The sequence below is a fragment of the Stenella coeruleoalba genome (genome assembly GCF_951394435.1).
Source record: "Stenella coeruleoalba genome assembly, chromosome: 15".
NCBI lineage: Eukaryota > Metazoa > Chordata > Mammalia > Artiodactyla > Delphinidae > Stenella > Stenella coeruleoalba.
Window position 1 is genome coordinate 17909168 of NC_137161.1, and position 22327 is coordinate 17931494.

The window sequence follows — 22327 nt, forward strand, 5'->3', positions numbered from 1 at the left end:
CTCATCCCAGGAAGAAACTGTGACTTAATTCTGATGTGAGTGTCAAGCCATATTTTAATTCTTTTTGTACGTATGCACCAGTGACGGGCCAAGCTGGAAATCCAGAATGTGATCGCAGTACTTAGTGAGCTTCATTTCTTGCTTTCCTCTCCCCAAAATCAGAAGTAGTTTCCCAGCCAGTCCCCATGAGGTCTGACACCCACTGACTGCTGGTCTTAGCCCACCCCTTGCTCCTCAAGCCACCTTCACTGGGGGAGCCTGCCTATTTTCATAATAAGCCCCTGAAGGAGGCTCAGGCAATGGTGGCTGAAGACTAGATTCTCCTCATTCTTCTCCTTCCTTGTCTCGCTTCCCCATTTCCCCATTCCCCATGGTGCTTTCTGGGGCCACCACCCCAAGAAATGACTGCACGCTTTTCTTGTCTGAGAGTCTACTTCTGCAGAAACTCAACTAAGACAGCAGGACTGTAACTGAGCAGGATCCTATAGGGTCTTCCCGGAGCCACACCCCTCCCCCCACCCCACGTCTTCCACCTGCCTCTTGTTTATAGAAAAACCTTAGCCTCTTAGGTCTTCCCTGTTGCAAAGAATACATTTAATCAGAGAAGTGATAAAATGCAAAAACAAAGGAAGACAGTCAAGTGGGACAAAATAATAATAGTTTAGCCATTAAACAAAGTCAAGGACCTTCAGTTCCTCCTCAAGGGCTGTAGGTAATGTTCTGAGCTGTGTCCTTTGAGCTGTTTTGCAGCTACTGAAACCTCCACCAGGTGGAAGAGGTTCACGGTATGCTGCCCACGAGCACACAGACCACACACTGCTTAGAACCAGAAGGTTGATGATGTTGACTCCCGATTACCTCACCACCAACCAATCAGAAGAATGTCCACGAGCTGATCACACATCCCACAACCCCTTCCCTCACCCTGTCTTTAAAATCCTGTCCCTGGAAGCTGTCAGGGAGGTCAGCTGCCTGGACTCTTTGCTGGGTGCCCTGCAATTCATGCTGTACTTTCCTTCACCAGAGCCCGGTATCGGTGGAGTGGCTTTATTGCACTCGGGCAAGCAGACTCAAGTTTTGTTCAGTAACAGGACCGTGTCCTCCTCCCACGCCTACCCCCGAGTACAGACCACCAGAATGAATCAGCTGACACCCTCTGCTGTCTGTAGGGCTTGGGGGGAGAATCCGGGCTGTGCTCAGAGTGAGTGATGAGCCAGGACCCTCAGACTATGGGCCCAAGCCTGTCCATTGGTCTCGTTGATGAAGCTCAGATGGGACCAGTGCCCCTCCCAGCATCCTGGAGATAATCTCCAAGCCGCTCCCGTGTAAGGCATTTACAGCAACCCTGAGAGCTCTCTTTCTCCCATTTAGTTCTCAGCAGGTAGCATCAATGCTGCTTTTCTCTTCTTAGTTGAGTCAGTGTTTCTCCACAGGGAGTGCTATTTTCATAAATTTGTGGTTTTGGATAGCCCATGGTTCCGGGCCCTGGTTTTGACTTGTAACAGCCAGTGGGTCCCTCTCGGGGGCACAGCGACTCAATCACCGGCACAGCAGCCCCTGTTGCTCCTCCCCTCGACAGGCCGAGTGAGCAGGGAACTTCTCCACCCTCCCACTCCTCTGTGACTCAGAACAGGAGTGGCTCCCCCTGGTCCAGTCAATGTTTCTATGGTTGCACCGGAAATTTCCACGTGGGATGAAAGCTTTGCTATGACTCACACCTTGAAACAGACATCTTCCTTCATTAGGTACATCTGCTGGGCTGCAGTGTGTCAGGCACTGTGGTAAGTGTTGGGGATACAAAAAAGAGGCTGGTGGGGCAAATGCCCCTGGGATCACATGGTCCATTGGGGGAGGCATTCCAGCTCACAGCGGGCTGGGCTCAGCACTCAGAGGCAGAGGGTGGTTGAGAGCCGACTCAGAGCTGGACTTCCTGAGTTCAAAGCCAGTCTCTGCCCCTTACAAGCTTTGTGACCCTGGGCAAGGTACTTAACCTTTCTGAGCCTCAGCCCTTCCTTGAATACAAAAATGGAGGTATTCATGTCAAGTGTGGAGAACAGTGCCCAACCTTAAAATAGGAATCATTGGCAAATGTACCCACCCTTTGGAAGAGGTCAAGCACCCAAGACAAGCAGAATGATCCCAGGCAGCAGCTCTGTATGCAAGAAACCACATCCTCAAGAGACCAGGAAAGGGAAGACACCCTCCCACTCAGAGAGCAGTTGCTAAATTCAACAACGACAAAGAGATATGACTGAGACCTACAGATTGGTAGTGGAAATATTCAGGCTGTGCAGGCAAGCACCCCTGGAGTTCTCAAAAATACTTCAGGAGGGGCCCTAGGAATATCTAGAATGCCTGCTCAGTGTGCAGATGGGGGCTAAGAGCTGTTCTGTGAGCAGAAGCTGTAATGAGCCGCCCGTCTACAGGCTGGTGGAGGGACGTGGAGGTATCTCAGTTACGACGGTGAGCTAGAGGGAGCACCACACTGGGAACACCAGCCAGACCTCTGCTACTGCTCCCCCGTCAACTCTCAGAGGGATGGTGACCTCCTTCCCTCTCAGAGCTAGACTTCCCCTTCCTAAAGGGTCCCTTGAGCTCTGAAACCTAGGATGGAGAGTCTCAAAGTGATGGGGTGTCAATATCTCTTTGAGATTCTGCTTTTAATTCTTTGGGATATCTAGCCAGGAGTGGGACTGCTGGATTATATGGTAGGTCCATTTTTTATTTTTTTCAGGAACCTCCATACTGTTTTCCATAGTGGCTGCACCAATGACATTCCCACGAACACTGTATGACTTGTTGTCTTCGCTTTTTTTGATAATAACCATCCTAACAGGTGTGATATGATGTCTAATTATGCTTTTGATTTGCATTTCCCTGATGATTAGCCATGTTGAGCATCTTTTTATGTACCTGTTGGCCATTGGTATCTCTTCTTTAGATGTCTATTCAAGCCCTTTGTCCATTTTTTAATTGAGTTATTTGGGGTTTTTTGCTTTTGAGTTGTAGGAGCTCCTTATATACTTCATATATTAATGCCTTATCTGATACAGTGTGCAAATATTTTGCCTTTTCACTCTATTGATTGTTTCTGTTACTGTGTAGCTCTTTAATTTTATGTAATCACATTTGCCTATTTTTGCTCTTGTTACCTGTGCTTTTGGTTTCATATCCAAGAAATCATTGTCAAGACCAATGTCATGAAGATTTTTCCCTATGTTTTCTTCTAGTTTTATGGTTTCAAGTCTCATATTTAAGTCTTTAATCCATTTTGAGTTGATATTTCTGTATGGTATAAGTGTCCAATTTCATTCTTGTGCACATGGATATCCAGTTTTCCCAATATCGTTTGTTGAAGAGACTATCCTTTCCCCATTGTAAATTTTTGGCACTCTTATCAAAGATCAGCTGACTGTATATGCATGGGTTTATTTCTGGGGTCTCTATTCTCTTCCATTGCTCCATATGTCTGTTTTTATGCCTGTACCATATTGTTTTAATTGCTGTTACTTTGTAATATAATTTAAAATCAGGAAGTGTGATGCCTCCAGCTTTGTACTTCTTTCTTAAGATTGTTTTGGCTATTCAGGATCCCTTATGGCTCCATATGAATTTTAGGAGTATTTTTTCTACCTCTGTAAAAAAAATTCCAGTGGGATTTTGATAGGGATTGCATTGAATCTGTAGATCCCTTGAATAGTATGGACATTTTAACAATATTAAATCTTCTGATCCATGAACATGGGATATCATTGCATTTATTTGTGTCTTCTTTATTTGTACTCCCATGTACATTGCAGAATTATTTACAATAGTGAAGAATGTGGAAGCAACTAAATGTCCATCGATGGATGATAAATGAATAAAGAAAATGTGGCACATAAATACAATGGAATGTTACTCAACCTTTTTAAAAAGGAAATCCTGCTATATGCAACAGCATGGATGAACCTGGAAGACACTATGCTCAGTGAAATAAGCTAATCACAGAGGACAAATACTGTAAGATTCTACTTATGTGTAGTATCTAAAATAGACAACTTATGTGTGGTATCTAGTTATGTGTAGTATCTAAAATAGACAAACAGAAGCAGAGAGTAGAATGGTGGTTGCCAGGGGCTGGGGGAAGGGAGAAAGTGGGAGTTGCTACTCAATGCGTCATGCAAAATAAACACCTTCTACAGATCTGCTGCACAACAATGTGCATATAGTTGACAGTACTGTATTGTATACTTAAAATTTTGTTAAGAGGGTAGATCTCATGTGAAGTGTTCTTACCACAATTTTAAAAGGGGGGGGCAAAATATCTAAATAGATATTTCTCCCAAAAAGATAGGAAAATGGCCAATAAGCCCATGAAAAGATGCTCAATATCACTAGCCATCAAGGAAATGCAAATCAAAACCACGATGAGCTACCACTTCACACCCACTAGAATGGCTATAATCAAAAAGGCATATAACACCATGCACTGGCAAAGGTGTGGGGAAACTAGAACCCTCATATGTTGTGGATACAAATATGAAGTGATGCAGCCAGTCTGTAAAACAGTCTTGCAGTTATTCAAAGGATTGACCATAGAGTTACAGTATAACTCAGCAATTCCAGTCCTGGAAATATATACTCAAGAGAAATGAAAACACACATCCTCATAAAAATTTGTACACAAATGTTCAAAGAAACATTATTCACAATAACCAAGAAGTGGAAACGATCCAAATGGCCGTCAACTGATGAATGAATAAAATGTGGTATAGTCATAAAAGAGAACATTATTCAATAAAGAGGAACGAAGTACTGATAATGCTATGATATTGGTGAACCTTGGAAACATTATGCTCTACTTTAAAATGTATATCTCAGAAATAACTAAATTTCCTTGTCAATTGCATTATTATGAACTTTCATCAAAAAAAACCCATTATGCTCAGTGAAAGAAGCCATTCAAAAGGCCATCTTTTCTATGATTCTATTTATATGAAATGTCCAGAACAGGCAAATCCACAGACATAAAAGCAAATTAGTGGTTGCCTAGGGCAAGGGTGCGAGTAGGGAGGAAGGGGGAGGTACCTGCTAATGTGTATAGGATTTCTTTTTGGAGTGATGAAAATGTCCTAAAATTAATTATGGTGATGACTGCCCAACTCTATGGATATACTAAAAACCACTGAATTGTATACTTTAAATGGTTGAAGTGTATGATATATGAATTATATCTCAATAAAAGTGTTGTTTAAAAAATTCAATGGAATGGGTGTGCTTGTTTAAAAATTAGGATTTCTGGGCCACACAAAAGTGCTTACTTCATGTTGGGGACCAGAAATCTGCATGTTCAGCCAGCTCCCCACAAGATTCCAGTACACGTTGAGAACCACTTGCTCTAGGAACGGGGGAACTTCTTTTTTTTTTCTTCTGTGACTGCAGTTAGGCCCTGGGGGCTGATTTTTTTTGTTTGTTTTATTTTACAGAAGTAGCTTCAGATTCCCTTTAAGAATTCTATTTATGAAACTTGCCTTCAGCCTGGCAGAAGTTATTAAGGTGCTAAAAGAGAGTTTTTATGATTTTAATTAGAAACAGGCAGTGGAGCCCATGTAAAACTTCCCTATTGCCTTGGCAGTAAAGGTCCCTATTCCCTAAAGGAGAGGCCAAAAGACATAGGAAGGCCCTTCTGGAAAGGTAGGAAACCATGATTTGCTGAGAACCTACTGCATGCTAGCAGCTTCAATATACATCACCATATTCATACCCTGTGAGGTGGATATTGTCAAGCTCTGTTTGGTTCAAATAATTTAAGGGTCTAATTCTGACCCACAAAAATCAGTGACCATTTCACTTATATTTTACTGCATTAAAAACTACCCTAAAACTTAGTGGCATAAGACAGCTCTTTTATTATGTTCATGTACCCTGTGGATCAGGCATTAGGCAGGGCAGAGGGAAGGAGGCTTGCCTGTACTCCTTCATGTCCATGTGTCCTGAGCTTCCTCACAATATGGCAGCTTCAGTATTCTTAGGTGATGGTTGAGAGAACAAAATGCGAGAATCCCAAGAGAACCAGGAGGAAGCTATATCTCCTCTTATGACCTGCCCTTGGAAGTCACATAGCATCATTTCCATCGTATTCTATCAGTCATCCAGTCGCAAGGTAAATCCAGATTCAACGAAAGGGGACATAGACCCCAATTCAGTAAGAGGACCGTCAGAGAATTTGCAGGCAGATTCTGAGCCGGTATCTGGGCTCCTTGCCAGATTCAGGAAGAAGTGACTTTTCCATAAGAAAAACATCATGTCTTGAATTTTATTATGAACTGTCCTAGTCAGGGGTTCATCACTTTCTTACCTCCCTCAGGGACTAGAATAAAGGGACTTCTGGCCCTGCCCAGCCTCCGAGTTGCTCCTTAGAGAGAGGAGCTAGGAATCAGTCAGAACTCTGAGTCCCAACCTATAACACCCAGCAAGCAAACCAGAAAGCCTGACTCCTGCTGTCTTCCTCTCCTGCGTCAAGCCGGGAGACTCTTGATGCCCTCATCCCCACCCCTATCTCCATCCCATCTTCTCCAGGGCAGAGCCTTATCTCCTGAAAGTCTGCGCTGAGAGATCAAGACTAGGAAGGTGAGATGGAAAAGGGATGGATAGGGAGTTTGGGATTAGCAGATGCAAATTATTATATATAACTAAATCACTTTGCTGTACACCAGATACTAACACAACACTGTAAATCAACTGTACTTCAGTAAAATAGATTTGTTAACAAAAGACTAGGGGGACTTCCCTGGTGGTCCAGTGGTTAAGACTCCACACTCCCAATGCAGGAGGCCCAGGTTTGATCCCTGGTCAGGGAACTAGAGCCCACATGTCGCAACTAAGAGCCCACATGCCGCAACTAAGAGCCCACGTGCCGCAACTAAGACCTGGCGCAGCCAAATAAATAAATAATTTTTTCTTTTTAAAAAGGACTAGGGGACTTCCCTGGGTGGCGCAGTGGTTAAGAATCCACCTGCCAATGCAGGGGACACGGGTTCAAGCCCTGGTCTGGGAAGATCCCACATGCCGCGGAGCCTGTGTGCCACAGCTACTGAGCCTGTGCTCTAGAGCCGCCAAGCCACAACTACTGAGCCCGCATGCCATAACTACTGAAGCCTGCGCGCCTAGAGCCCCTGCTCTGCAGCAAGAGAAGTCATCACAATGAGAAGCCCGTGCACCGCAACGAAAAGAAAGCCTGCGCGCAGGCTTTCACTAAAGCCTGCGCGCAGCAATGAAGACCCAATACAGCCAAGATAAATAAATAAAATAATTTTTTTAAAAAAAGGACTAGGAAGGTGATATTGGGCATCAGGAAAAGTGCTGAATACAGAGTCAGCAGATAAAATGTCAAGCCCTGCCTCCCTTGATACTAAAAGGTAATGGCCATGGGTTTTCAGATGGTCCACAAGGACCCACTGTCACCCAGAAAAGATGACTGACAATTTCCCAGGATAATTCACCAAGTGTAGCTGTCTAATTGTAGCCCCGATTTTCAGGATCTTGTCCTTGGCCACAACTAAATGGTGTGGCCATCCCTTAAGGCTAGACTCACACTCACCAAGCTTACAATAAGCTGATGCATATACCCAAGTGCTAACATTTAAATTCACCACGAGAAGTGCAATGGCTAAATCATCCATCATCTATCCATAGAGAATCTGTAAGGGAGGCCAGTTCATCACCAGACAGTTGTCATGTGATCTGGGCTCAGTGCAAGTGGAGCTGGCTACGTGACCAGGATAGGTGACAAGCTGGATAGAGAGAGCCTGATGGTCTGTCTCCCAAAGAGGTACTTATCTCAGTAGCAAACTCTCTGACAGCCCGGACAGCAGTCCCCCAGTGGGGATCACATATCCTCAGCCAACAGCCTCCAGGGCTCCCTGTTTGCTAGACGGGGGCTGATTCTAGTCCCCCACCCCCACCTTACCCCACCAAGTTAACAGGCACGGCAGTGTCACCCGCTGGGCTGTACCAAAGATCTTTTCCCACTCCCGGTCTAAATGACATTATGTATTTAGGGCAACTGCCCAAACCGGTGTCTCTTGACCTCAGCAAGTTATTTTTTCACACCAAGCTTCCATTTTTCCACTGGAGAAACTAGGTAGGGTGATGTAAGAATTAGCTCACAAGGCACAGCACAGAGCCTGGCTCACAGGAGGCACTCAGGAAATGGCAGCTGGTAATTCTATGTGATACATGAATGACGGTGTCAGATATCCCAGCTCATCTCGGGGAAGGCTGGCCCCTAGCTGCCGTGATGGCCCCAGAGGAACTGAGTCCCTTATGCATATTTCCGTGGCTGCAGGCAGAGCCAGGGGTCTTGGGTGCACCCCACCCCATCCCCCTACCTGCCCCCGGACACACACACTTTCATGTGACAACCTTTTCAATGTGTACACATAACCAGCAGTGTTCTTCCTCAGCTTAACAAAACAAATTGGTCAAGAGTCAACACAGGTCTTAATTACAGGCTCTGCACTGGAAGACTGATGGTGGAAGATGAAGAGGGAAGCGCAGGCCCTCGATGGGCGCCTGTAATGAGGTGTCACTGGTCCCCACAGTAAGTCATTTATAAACATGGTCTCCCATCTGCGGCTGTCAGCATCCCTGACAGAGCTTAATGAGCTGCTTCTTCCTGCCCCGGGGTTAACGTCAGAAGCTGATCATGTTTTCTGTTGCAAGAGGCACTGCCTGGTGGTGAATTTCATCTACAAATGTCCCCATTCTCTCAGGAAATGTATTGTCCCCAAATTTTTGGCAGGTATACACACTGAATTTCCCTCTGGGGCCTCTCAACCTCCAGAAAGTGTCACTGCTGAATTCTCCATTTGCAGCCTCTTTCCTTGGCTTGGGTGGGTTCAGGAGAAGAGTCCGTCAAGCCTGGAGTTTGGGTCCTGGAGTGAGGTGGTTAAAAAGGGAGCCTTAGGGCTTCCCTGGTGGCGCAGTGGTTGAGAGTCTGCCTGCCAGTGCAGGAGATGCGGGTTCGGGCCCTGGTCTGGGAGGATGCCACATGCCGCGGAGCGGCTAGGCCCGTGAGCCACAACTACTGAGCCTGCGCGTCTGGAGCCTGTGCTCCGCAACAAGAGAGGCCGCGACAGTGAGAGGCCCGCACACCGCGATGAAGAGTGGCCCCCACTTGCCACAACTAGAGAAAGCCCTTGCACAGAAACGAAGACCCAACACAGCCAAAAATAAATTAATTAATTTTTAAAAAAAAGGGGAGCCTTGGCATCTGACTATGCAGGTTTGGATCCTGGCTCTTCTATTCACAAACTACATGACCTCCCTCAGTTTCCTCATCTGTAAATTGGGAGCAATGAGAGATAAAAGAAGGCCCTTCCATCTGGTGCAGCAGCACGGTGTGCTGTGTTTCACCACACTGGCTCTAACCAGCTGAGGCTAATAACCACCTATGGACTTGGAGAGACCCCAGATCAAAAGACCATCCACAGACCTAACTGAAGGCTCTTTCTTAACCAATACACAGTGAGACTTACATTAACTGACCATGTACAAAAGCCAATGGACTCATTCCATCCAATCCGGGGGCAAATGGCAACTCTTAATTAACATAGTCACAACGAACCTCCCTTCCCTAGCACATAAAATTCCCTGACATTTTCCCTTCCAGAAGGCACTTGATGAATTTCCTCCACTGCGTGTCTTCCATTGACTAATAAATAAGTAAACTCGGTACTCAACCTTCTAATCACTGAGATAGCCTTTGTTTTTCCTTTAACAGCACCTCCCTCAATAAGAGTACTTTCTCATGTAGGCAAAATAAGGCTCCCCAAAGATGTCCATGTCCTGCTCCTCGGGATCTGGGAATATGGCAAGTCACCTGACAAAGGATAATTAAGATTGGCAGGTGGAATTAAGCTTGCTGATCTGCTAATCTTAGGATAAATAGATTAGCCTGGATGATCCTGGTGGACCCAATGTAATCATAAGCATCTTTAAAGGGGGAAGAGGGAGGCAGGAGAGAACCAAAGCATTGGCAGCTGAGACGGACTCAACTGATGTTGCTGGCTTTGAAGATGGAAGGGGCCATGAACCAAGAAATGCGGGTGCCCTCCAGAAGCTAGAAAGGGCAAGGAAATTAATCTCCCCTAGAGCTTCCAGAAAGGATGACAGCCCTACCAACACCTTGATTTTTGCCTAGTGAGAGTCAGACTCCTGAGCTCCAGAACTGCAGGATAATAAGTTTGTGTTGCTTTAAGCCATTATGTTTGTGGTGGTTTATCACAGCAGGTGTAAGAGATGAATACAACTATCGCCCTCATGAGGTTTTTGGTGAGCTCTTACAGGTAAAGTGCTTAGACCATGCCTGGCAAATCCTAAATGTTCGATTAATATTACTATGATTTTTAATAATGCCGTCAATTTCTTCCTTATAGAGCTTCTCACCTCCTCCCTCCCTTTGACCATTCCCACAGCTCAGCTCCTGCCAACAGAAGTGAAGGAAGAAGAGCTGACCTTTCCTGAGCACTTCCTGTGACCAGGCACAGTGCCGGGCACCCGGTCCAGCACTTGGCACCTGCCCTCTCAGTGGGTGAGTGTTCTGGAATCACCTTCTCTAGAAAACCCACCAAATCTGGGCCCCAATAATGGGAAGCGCCCAGTTATAAATCATCGGCCATCTGGGGCATCTGAACAAGCATCATCAATTACACTCATCCAACCCTTCTCCAAACGCAAGTATGAGGCACTGCTCTGTTAGGCGTTCTCACATCATCATCTGTCAGGGAAGCTGAGCTGCCCTCGGAGCCCAAGCTGAGCAGGTCCCTGCCTCTTCCCGGCTCCAGAGCTCTTGACTCATCCCCTCCTTTCAGGACCAATGGCCCCATGATTTCCTTATTCATCTGCCTCCTCATTTGACTGTGACCAACTCGAGGACCCGGCCAGTGCCTAGCCCTGGCACAAGTGTGTCAGCAAGTCTTCGTCACATGAAGGAAGGGGAAAGTATAGATCATTTTTATTTGTTCCTTGAAAAAAAGCAGGAGCTCTCCACAGCAATGCTTAGATTAACAACTTGGGCTTCTCCAAGGTCCTTGCCAGGGCCAGGACCAGGACAAGGGTGAGGCAAGAGAAGAACCCAGGGTGTGAACTTTAAAAAGGTACTCCCTCTCCGGGGCTAACCTGTACTGGGACAAACCCAAGAGTGAGGGCTCTGTACACCTGACACCTTAGATGTCCCAGCCCCGCCCACTGCAGTCAGATACTGCGTCACCAGCCACTGTTACTGGAGCTTGAAGCAAATCTCATTAAACTCCTTAATGATAAATAAGTCAATTGTCCAACATCACTGAAAGATGAAGAATTTAGACTGGTAAGGATATGCTATGCTGTGATAACAAATTAATCCTGAATTTTTAGTGGCTTAACAGAGCAGTTGATTTCCCACTCACGTTCCATGTCCACAGTGGCTCAGCGAGGGAGCTCTGAGTGGCCTAGGGCAGTGACTCTCAAACTTTGGGATGCAGAAGCATTAGCTAAGACCTTTGTTTAAAATTCAGGTTCTTCATCCCTACCTCCCAAGGTTGGGATTCGGTAGGTCTTGGGAAAGCCCAGGCGTTTATATTTTTTTGCACATTCCCCAGGTAATTTAGATGCAGGTGCTCTGTGGACTGGATCCAGCCAGGCAAACCATTTCCACCTAACAGCTGGGCCCTGCCAGTGCCACATATGGTCTGAGCCCAGAGCACTCACGGATCTAGCAAAAGGCTGGGAGTTCGGGTAATCTTCCTGAAGAGGCACAGACTTGGCTGGGCTCGTCTTAAGTGGGGAGAGCCTGCCATCACTGGGGATTCTCAGTGGGTAGCTATAGCCCAAGGCATGGAACACCTGTTATAAAGACAACTGTAGCCAAGGGGGGAGAGGCTACCCATCCCCAGGGAGCCGGACACCACACCACAGACATCTCTGTAAGCCAGGAGGGCTGTGGCACTGGACGGAGCAAGTTCTGCAGCACAAGCCTCTGTGGGTTGGAAATGAACCCAGCATTGAGTAGAGCTGAAAACACTGACAAGAAAGCTGGTCAGTGAGGTGGGGCAATGACCCCCCCAAGGCATGGGAACCCTAATTTGTGCAACTTAAGAAGAAACATTTAATCTCTCAGCAGCTGGTATGAGAAGTCATTCTTAGGAGGGGACTTCTGTACTGAAAAGCAGCTCTGATGGGCACCTTGGGGGTTGAAGAGAGCAATATACCAGGGGTCAGGCAAAACATGGAAATGATTCCAAAGAACACACACACACACCAAAAAAAAAAAAAAGGAAGAGGAAGACAAAAGGCCGAGGGAGGCCTCCTGGCAGAAGGATGAATGGGAAGGAATCCGAGTAAGCTAAAAAGTGTCTATCAGGTAGTTTGCTGCATGGTGTGCCGTAAGACCACATCCTTGGTCTCATCTCCAGTGAAATCCCCATTGCTCACTCACATTGGGAAGAGTGGGTTTTCTTTGGGGGAGGGAGGTGGAAGGCTCCCACCTCAGGAGGGCTGAGCCCTTTGTCAAGAGTGCAAATCAGCAGGTGGAGAGCCATCCTCCCTGCTCCACTCTGGGCCACTCTGCAGTCTAGAGGCTCCGGCCCCTCCAAATGGTCTTGGAAGAACTCCTGGGCCTCTCTGAGCAGAGGAAGAAGCAATCACACCTGGAGAAATCACGAAGCAGCCCCAGTGCCTGGCAGGACTGAGAGGGACAGTGATGGTTAACTGAAGACTGTGCCTAACCGATTAGGCTGTGATTAACCAATGAGAGGCGTGCAACCCAGGAAGTGGGCTTGATGCTACATGCAGGCGAGGCAGCCCCTGGAAGCTCTTTAAATATTTGGGGCTTGGAGCTAGTGCACATGCAGGAAGGAGCTGGGAGTCGGGGTAATTTGGACCATGCCACTAACCTAAACAATCGGCCATGAGAGTAAATGTAATAAGAGTAATAATAATAACTAATAGTAGTTAATGCTTATGTAAACCTACTAGGTGCGGTTGTTTATTAACGTATCCATTCCCACAACAAATTATGATTTAAGTATATTATTGTCACCACTGTATGAAAAAACTGAGCCCAGGGAGAGCGAGTTGCTTAAGGGTGCACAGCCCGCAATAGCAGAGCCACCATTTGAACGTAAGCCGCATGCCTTTGATATCTGTGTTCTAAACCATTGCCCTCTGATATATGTAAAAGTGCTTTATTAAATAAATTGTAAAGTGCTGAGCCATGTTACGTATCACTGGCTCCTGAATATCTAGACAAGAGATATTAAAACGTAAGAAAGCAAAAACCGACCCGTAGCTCTGAAGGACTTTCAGAGAGGTAGAGAAAATTGTGACGTAAAGATACTCCCACCTAGGGCTTCCCTGGTGGTGCAGTGGTTGGGAGTCCACCTGCCGGTGCAGGGGACGCGGGTTCGTGCCCCGGTCCGGGGGGATCCCACATGCCGCAGAGCGGCTGGGCCCGTGAGCCATGGCCGCTGAGCCTGCGCGTCCGGAGCCTGTGCTCCGCAACGGGAGAGGCCACAACAGTGAGAGGCCCGCGTAACGCAAAAAAAAAAAAAAAAAGATACTCCCACCTAACCTGCAGCCTTCCCCAGGTGGGCAAAATCGTTCACCATGCCCAACACAGCCGCCCTGCTTCACAGTAACAATTGCTGTTCTGGGCACTTCTCTTTGGCAGATCAAAAAAAAAAAAAAAAAATCAGTCAATCCTTAGGAATTGCTATGAACCAGATCAAGCATTGTTTATACCCAGGAAGTCACAGAACTGGGCAAAGAAGACAAAATAAGAAGCCTAGAGGGTCAGTTCTGGGCTTTTTCAGCACGGAGAGTCAGTAAACAGAGACAGTCCCGGTTAAAGGGGGAAAGTGAGCACAGACCAATACAGAGGTCACCAGGAGATGCCAGAAAGGAGATGCCAAAAAGAGTAAGAGTTGAGTGACAGAAGCTGAGGGTCCTGTGTGAGCACAGCCAGGAATAACCGCGTCAGCTGCAGGCAGTCTGACCAAATCTGCTGAGCCCCATCCACTGGAAAGCCCCTAGTCCCAGGTGCAAAGGCTCTGCCCAGCATCAAAAACACGGCAGTGAAACGCCTCCTCCTGGTGACTCTAGGCCCAAAGATCAGAACAATTCACGCTTTGCCTGCGCCGTAGCCAAGATCAGGCCCCCTGGAGGCTCGTGATGTGTCCCTCCAGCTCTGACAGGGGAAGGAGATAGCACGGGAATGTCCTTGCATCATGTGAGAAAGGCTTTCCTGATCTCTGTCTGCATTTCATCTTTGTTGATATATTTATATCAGATCTTGATCATCACACTTGCCTACAATTTAGGCTGTTTTCCTTCCAAACACACTAAATACATGTTACCGCTAAGAAACTGAGTTCTCAATTTACACTGTTTTGCGCTCATTTCTTAAAACATCTTGTGCCATCTCAGTGTGAACCACAAAGCCAACGCTGACGGTACTGCGATCGGGACCACGAGGGAAGCAAGCAGGCATCCACCCCTAAGAGCTCTTATAGAGATGCTTAGATCTCTGCAGTCATCCTCGTGTTCCATAAATGCTAGGAACCACAGAGAAAGCCAAGAGGGGCCTTCGTTCAACTTTAAACAAATCCAGATAAGCAGACCCCAGGCCAACCCATCCCGACTGCAAAAGACCCCAACAGTCTACCACCCTCCCCTATTCCATGCACATGAGACCCAGGACAAAGATGTCCTGTGCGATCTCCCAAGACTGGACCTTCTCACACAGCCCATCCCTCCTGTCCATGACAGGTTTGAAGGTGGCTCTTGTGGTGTCCTCCCCTTTAAGAATGAAGCACTTTGACCTTGACTAGAATAGCAAGAAATCTTCTCTTGAGACTGCGCTCTGAGAAGCAAAGCACTAGGCAGAATGGTCCCAGACAAACCCAGTCTCTGCAGTTAGACAGCTCTCCAGATCATCCCCCTGCACCCCGAAACACAGCAGGACTCAACACCTGGGGGAGGGAAGGGGGTGGGAGCATCACAAAAGAGTCTGCACTGGAAGAGTTTTCGTGCACTCAGGGAGCCGTGGAAGCGCCTTCCCAGCGCCCACGTGTGAATCCCACACTCCTCTCCACCACTTTCTACTGAGTAGCAGGGCCAGATTCTCCCCCTGGAGCCTGGGTCTCTCCATGTTTGCCTTGGCTTCATTCTCTTCCTGTTCCCACTTTTCTAATTCGCCTGCTTCCATGCATTTGCTGCCACACAGGTGCCCTTCCACCCGGATTCTACTTTACCCGTCCTTCCAGGCCCCACTCAAACCCCACCTTCTCCACAGTTCCCTCACGTATCCCCCAAGCTGGGCTCACTCTTGTGTTTCTGCATCACACCTGGTACTCCTACTGGGATTCTTCATTACCTGGGGTATAACTTTTCATGTGCTTATAAGAACAACCTGTATTCCAGTCCAGGTTCCCCTGACACATAAGCTGTGTCACCTGGGGAAAGCTGCTTTACCTCTCTGATCCTGACTCCCGATTTGTAAAATGAAGACTGTAAAGTCTACCTTCCAAACCGCTGGGGAGATGAAAGCAAATCACATGGATAGCTCACCTATCACAGCGCCTGGCGTGCAAACATTGTCCCGTGAATGTCAGTGAAGCGCGATCCTGTAGGGTTTGAGTGGATGGGCTCTGGAGCTGGGCTATCTGGATTGATTCCCTGGTTTTATAACTTTCGAGTTCTGTGACCTTAGACAAGCTACAAGCTACTCATCCTTTCTGTGCCTGAGTTTCCTGCTCTTAAAGTGAGAAGAATAGAACCTAACTTGTGAGGCATGCTGGTGATGCAGGGAGTTCAATCCGATGGAGGGCTTAGGAGGGTGCGTAAGCGTTAGCTCTTGCTGCTGGCAGCCCCACACTCCCCTCCTGGAAGGCAGGGCCACGCCCCCGACGCCTTAGCAATCCACACCTCATCCAGCATCCCACCTGGTCGCCACAGAGGAACTGAGTCAAACCGCAATCACCTACCTCTATCCTCCTCCAAACCACGCACCTCCAGCCAGCAGGGAAGATTTTGCCAGACGCAGTCAGGTGACACCCACGTCTTCAGTGTCCTTCCATCACCTACCTTCACGTCCCGAGGTGGCAGGATCAGAACACTGAGCCGTCTCACTCAGCTGTGCATTCCACAGATGGGGAGAGAGGAGCACAGAGGCCAAGAAACTCCCCTGGAGTCACACAGTAATTACATTTTCTCTCAGCCTGACTTTCCCGGCAGGAATGGCTGTCCTTGTCAGTTTCTTCCCTTCCTGCTCCAGTCCCAGCCCCCGGGGCTTTGCTGGGCATTGCTCACAAACCAGGGGTGATACTTCACGCCAAGCTCGAGTTGCCGGCAGGCCACGGTCAGCACAGGAGAAGCAGAGGTCTTATATGAGAGGCCCCTCCTTCTGGCGGAAGGGCCTCTGTGCCCCTCCCCACATTATCGCATTATTGGCTCCAGCTCTGGGCCCAGTATCCCCTGCAGCCTGGGCTGGCCACAGGCTGGGGGCACCACGATGTGAACTCTGCACCAATTCCTGGCTGGGCGGTGAGCGGCAGATTCACATCTTTCACATCCTTTTACCCTCACAGCCGCCCAGCAAGGCAGCATCTCACTCCTTTCTACAGATGAAGGTGATGAGGTCACGGGGCAGGGGAGGAACTGACTTGATCCAGTTTTCACAGTTCACTCGGAGGTTCCAAGGATCCGTTTATAAGTGGAGAGACTGGTCCATAGTGAGAACCGGGAACGCCCGTTGCTCCTCTGTGTTGCCCTGGGGGAGCCATTTCCTCCAGCCACACTCAGTTTCCCACCTGAACAACAAAGACTTGGTTAAAGAATCTCCAAGAGAGTGTCCTTTCATCTCTGACATTATCACCAAAAGGGTGATCCCATATACTTGGCAACCCACAGCCACCCCCAAATGAGTCATTCCAGCCAGAGGTCTTGGGGTCCCACTGATTCTTTATTGCTTCTTCCATAAGGTGCATTTAAAAAAAAACAACCCTCTTTCTGCTGATTTGCAAGTTGCCTTCAGGTGCACCTGGAGGTGTTCTCTGCCCTTCTCTTTCCCACTTCCTTGCCTTTTCATTCTCACCAAGCCCTTCTCTTTCCCACTTCCTTGCCTTTTCATTTTCACCCAGCCTGTGGCTATCCCAGGCCTGGACCTCCTCATGCTGCACTTTTAAGTGGTCTCCAGGATTCCTGCTGTTATCGACTTTTAAACCCAATCATCATCTTATTTGTAAAGCACTGTTAGAGGTGCAATGGAGTGGAATGAGCACCAGCTGAGGAATCAGGTACACCCAGGAAGGACGCCAGGCTCTGCCACTCACCAGCCCGGACAAGTTAGGGAGCTTCTCTGAGCCTCAGTTTCCCCATCCTTAAATGGGAGTGATGATAGCAATCCCATGGTTGTGAAAACTGCCTAAGATCATACATGTGCCTGGCACAGAGCAAGCTCTCAATAAACCTCAGCTGTGAGTCTTATTAAAGAGCTTGCTGCCCCAATGAGGAGTAAACAGATGCTCTTAGTACCCTGCTCACTCATCCCGTCATCCTACCCCAGACGTCATCTGTAGACAGTTCCTGTGTGCACAAATGTCTACAGGACAGTGCTGGGGAATTAACACCCCAGGAACAGGCCGAAATCACTGAAGAATGGGAGTTGGTCGATAAATTTCCAAGCTTCCTCACCCCAGTGCATCAATCCTGAGCTGTGTCCCATGCCACCTCTCAGAAAGCTCCAGTGGGATTGAGCCGCAGTTACCCACAGCCAGAACCTGCTCCCCCTGACTTCCCCCCTCGGTCACAGTTCATCCTGCTGTCCCCTCCCCCATAAACTGCTTGCCCCCAAACCTTTATCTCAAGGTCTACTTTGGGGAGAACACAAACTAAGGCAGGGGCTTCCCTGGTGGCGCAGTGGTTGAGAGTCCGCTTGCCGATGCAGGGGACACGGGTTCATGCCCCAGTCCGGGAAGATCCCACATGCCGCGGAGCGGCTGGGCCCGTGAGCCATGGCCACTGAGCCTACGCGTCCGGAGCCTGTGCTCCACAACGGGAGAGGCCACGACAGTGAGAGGCCCGCGTACCGCAAAAAAAAAAAAAAAAAAAAAAAAGAAATGAATCCTGCCAACAACCAGTGAGCTGGGAGGCCATCCTTCCCCAGTCAATCCCTCAGACGAGCCTACAGCCTCAGCCAACACCTGCAGCCTCCGAAAGACCCTAAAGCAAAGGTCAGGCTGTTCCCAGGTTCCTGACCCACAGAAACTGTGTGATAATAAATGTGTGTTGTTTTAAGCTACTCAATTTGGGGGTAAACTGATACGCAGCAATAGATAATAGTACACCTAGTCTACCGATTCTGATAACTTGTAATTAGAACTCAGAGTTATGATTCATACACAGTCATTCTACAGTCAGCAACAGGGAAGAGGCAAGACAATTAGTTTGGGAGATAACCTTGTGTCGCATCACGAATAACAGTAAGCAATATTCCTGGCAAGGAAATCCTGTGCATGCACGCCCCCCAGTGAGATTGAATGTCATCTCATTCAATCCACACCACAACCTGTAATGTTGGCACTACTCCAATCCCTGTTTTATAGATGAAGAAATTGAGATTCAGAGAGTTTAAGTAAGTTATCCGAGCTCACAAAGACAGCGCTGAAAACCAGGATTTTAACCCAAGCCTCTAACTTCAGAACCTTCCCGCTAAGCACTGCATTATAACCCTGACTAGGCTACCAATAGGGTAGGAGCCCTTTACAGTCTATGAGAAGGAGGGCAAGGGTCCACCCCTGACTCTAGTTTCCGCATCTATTATGTGAAGTACAGAAGTTCTAAGGGACCCCTAAGGTCTATGTCTGAGACTGGGGGTGGGGTACAGTGTCCGTAACTCTTTGGTTGGGCCCTATAATCATGCAATAAGATATATGCATCACAGTTTATTATTACATTAATGACAATAAAGAATGATTAGGAGAAGAAAAAAATAAAACTCCTGAGGCAGAGAGAACTGTAGCTTTGAAATCAATTGCAGTGAAGGTTGCTGAATTTACAGACTTAAAGGGTCCAGTATCCCAAGGATTTTTCAGATTCTTGGCCTTCCTACACGTTCTCATTCAGATAACCCTCTGTACAGTAATTCTTTTTTTTTTTTTATTTTTTTTTTTTAATTTGGCTGCACCAGGTCTTAGTTGCAGCGTGTGGGATCTTAGTTCCCTGACCAGGGATTGAACCCGGGCCCCCTGTGTTGGGAGCGCAGAGTCTTAACCACTGGACCACCAGGGAAGTCCCTGGATAGTAATTCTTTAAGGGGAATCTGATTTTGCATTTAAAACTCCTTAGCCCATCTTATACACTTATTCACTTTTCTGACCTCATCTCCCACGTCTGCCCCAACCACATCTAAGACACACTCTATGTTCTATCCAGTTCAAATTTTGACTATTTCCTCTGGTTTCTATGACTGTTCCACTGTTTAGAATACCCTTTGTCACTTGGCAAACATCTGTTGTTTTACACCTCAATTTGACTATAACTTCTATAAAGCCACTCTGGAAAAACCTTTTGTGCTGTCATGTATTAGTTACCTATTGCTGTGTAACAAATGACCCCAAATGTAGCAGCTTAAAATGACAAGTATTTATTATCTCAGGGTTTCTGGGAGCAGCTTAGCTGGGTGCTTCCGGCTCAAGGTCTTTCTTGAGGTTAGAGCTGAGGTGTCAGCCTGCTCTGCTGACATCTCAAGGCTCAACTGGGGCTGACAGATCCACTTCCGAGCTCACCCTGTGGTTTGTGTTGGCAGGTTTCATTTCCTCACAGGCTGTTGTACAGAGGCCCTCAGTTCCTCACCACTCCTTGGGGGCATAGGTCTGCTCACACTGTGGAAGATTGCTTCCCTTAACATATGTGATACAGAGAGAGACAGAGACAGAGGGAGGTGTGTCACTTGTCACAGTCTTTTTATAACCTAACTTGACATGACATACATCACTATTGCTGTATTCATTCATTAGAAGCAAGAGTATAAATCCAGCCCACACTCAAAAGAGGGGATCAGGTGAGGACGTGAATACCAAGAGACAGAGAATCCCTGGAAGCAATCTTAGAGATTGCCTTGTACATAATCACTTCTCATGATCAAGACATTATACTTTTTTATTTATTTGTCTTTTTTCCCTCAGGGACCAGACTGTGAGTACCCAAGTCAGGACTATGTCTTTTTATATAGTTTCCCATTTCTGACACATGCCAGGCAATAAGGAGTGAGTGGCCTTGACACTTTCCTGCCCATTGAGCTGCTCTCCCAGAACCTGGATCAGTATGGGGATCTATGTCCTGTTAACCATCACAGTCTCTCTGATGATGTGTTTGTCCCTGGAATAAGCCCATTTGCCCAAGAGCTCCCTCCTCTGCCTGCTTTCTTCTGGGTCACTGAATGGAGAGATAATCTTCTTGAAGGCAGCTCCCTGCCCAGGTGTGTTTTAGGGTAACCATTACTTTCCTGGCCAGATTGCTCTCCCCCCGCTTCATGACACCTCCCATGAAGACCCCATCCCTCCTGTGCTTTTCTCTTTCCTGTTGAGTCTTTCATTTCTTCCTTTCTTTCTCTCTTTCCACTGGCCTACTTCACTGAGTCAAATTCCAGTTTGAAGGAAAGCCAGAACCTTTTGTCCCTCAGTGTAGTGGTGTGTACAAGGTGTATGGAATCAGACTGCTTAGCTTAGAATCCCAGGTCTGCTATTTATACTAGAAGTGTGACCTTAGGCAAGTTATTTAGTTTCTCTGTTCCTCACTTTCTTTATCTGTAAAACTGTGATACTCATAGTAGACATATCTCATAGTGTTGTTGGAAAGATTATGAAATACGCAGAACAGTGCTTGACACACAGTGTTATAAAGATGCTTGCTGGATGAATGAATGATCCTGCCAAATAATGTGCCAGAATAAATTAATAATTACATCTAAGAGGTTAGATGTCCTGTCCAAGGCCACCCGAGAGTTAGTGACAGAGCTGGAAGGAGACCCGGGTCTCCAGACCCCAATTTCTCTGCATCAATCAGGAAAGCGATATTCTCCAAGCTGATGCTTGAGTCATTCTCAACTCACTGCAGTTTTTTATTCTCTCATAAGGATAAGTCAACACTTAAATGAGCAGCATGAGTTTCCTGTTGATGGAGTCAGCTCATGGTAACATCTTTTTCAGTATGTTGACTAATCATAGGAATCTTGAGCTGCCTGTGAGGCTGGGAAAGCAGGTGATTCTATGCCCATCATGAATTGACACAGACATGGGGCCCAGAGGGTGCTCTAAAGGTTCAGATTGGATCCATACCCATCCATCTTGAAGAAATCCTTTGCTGTCACAATATATTAGCTTCCGTCATTTTTGTTTTCATGATGGCTCTGCTGAGAAATGTTGCCAAATTGGTTTGTCATCTGTAAAATGAGGCTGGAACTTGCTCCCACCTTGAGGGAAAGGACTGTTTCTTATCTAACACTGAATGCCCTGCGCCTGAGTAGTACCTGGTGATTACACGCTCTGAAGATCTGCTGAGGAATGATCTTTGAAGTCCCTCCCAACTCTCGCATTTAAAAACACTGACAGCAGAGATAGAGACAGAAAAATAAAACTATTGAAAACAGACACAACAACTCAATGAGTACAGACAGCTCTCTGGGGTCACTCATACACAGGAAAATAGGCTCCAACATCTCAGCAGATTCTGAGGTACCAGTGGGTTCACTACTTGTTCAACAAATATCCATACTGATGATCCCAAGTCACACAGACAGTTCAGTCTTGCTTAAGGAGGCACTGGCTGGTGTTGTATGATTAACCATGTTAACTATAGAACACCTGCACTGAAGAGATGATCAATGCCCGTATCTGGTGGCCAATAAAACCACAATAAATTCAGCTCAGCTGACAGGTTTTTGGTATCCACTATGCATCAGATACTTTGTGAGTTTTGGTTCTCTGAGAAGTAGACGCCCAGATGGGATTAGGTGCAGGACATTCTTGGGGGAAATGCCTATGAAAGGTAAAGGGAGCCATGGCAGGTGGGGAGAGCCCTCAGACAGAGATGCAAGTCTGACACCCACGGGAGAGGCAAGGCAGGATCAAGAAAGAAAAGCTCAGATCACATGCGCTTCTGAGTTAGAGTCAGCCTAGGCATGCAGGAGCTCCATGTCAGGCAAGAATGGTGTGGCTCTGGTAGTCCTGAAGTGCTTAGTCTTGGGCTAGAAGTGGTCCTAGGGAAGCTTGGCCTGAACTTGAGTGCAGGGAGAATCCAAAGACAT

The 22327-nt window shown here is 47.2% G+C and overlaps 1 long non-coding RNA gene across 1 annotated transcript in view; it reads right to left on the reverse strand.

The window, feature by feature from the left end:
• Positions 1–22327, reverse strand: part of LOC307197722 — a 238969-nt gene that overhangs the window by 44179 nt on the left and 172463 nt on the right. The window contains exon 4 of the long non-coding RNA XR_013831490.1: positions 16008–16832. This is a non-coding gene — a long non-coding RNA (uncharacterized lncRNA). The remainder of the gene's footprint in view (positions 1–16007; positions 16833–22327) is intronic.